The 439-nt window shown below is 61.7% G+C and overlaps 1 protein-coding gene across 1 annotated transcript in view; it reads left to right on the top strand.

The window, feature by feature from the left end:
- Positions 1–439, top strand: part of LOC109926325 (selenide, water dikinase 1-like) — a 4,235-nt gene that overhangs the window by 1,960 nt on the left and 1,836 nt on the right. The window lies entirely within an intron of this gene.

Here is a 439-nt window from a genome sequence, read left to right as displayed (position 1 = left end):
GTGGGGGGGGGGGGGGGGGGGTGAGCGACCTGCTGGTGGCTCGGGTAGGAATATCGGGAGCGGTTCTCCCCCTCCCCGTATCTGATGAAGGGGTGGGCTGGTCTTGTTGGTGGGGGTGAGGGGTCCACAGGAGGTCTACCAAGGGTGATCTGGGCCGATCAGGGGGGCGGGGGGGGGGGAGGCGAGGCGAAGGCTCGTCCTACGGAGGACGCTGGGTCTCTATCACCAATTCAGAAAAGTTTTATTGCGCAGTTGCAGCGAGCGGTTTTTAGACTGTAAAGGATAGGAGCAAAATCAGGCCATTCCAGCCTCCGACAAACCCACAACCCTCTCACCACACACCCCCCCAGCCGCCTGGGGCAGCAGACAGGGAACACTAACAAGTTCCCCTCTGGGAACCTCCCCCAACCACCATCGCGACTGGAAACAATATGGGGGC

The sequence above is a fragment of the Rhincodon typus genome, unplaced genomic scaffold, assembly GCF_021869965.1.
Source record: "Rhincodon typus isolate 14 unplaced genomic scaffold, sRhiTyp1.1 hic_rhity00009104, whole genome shotgun sequence".
Taxonomy (NCBI): domain Eukaryota; kingdom Metazoa; phylum Chordata; class Chondrichthyes; order Orectolobiformes; family Rhincodontidae; genus Rhincodon; species Rhincodon typus.
This window is presented reverse-complemented; position numbering and strand designations above follow the sequence as displayed.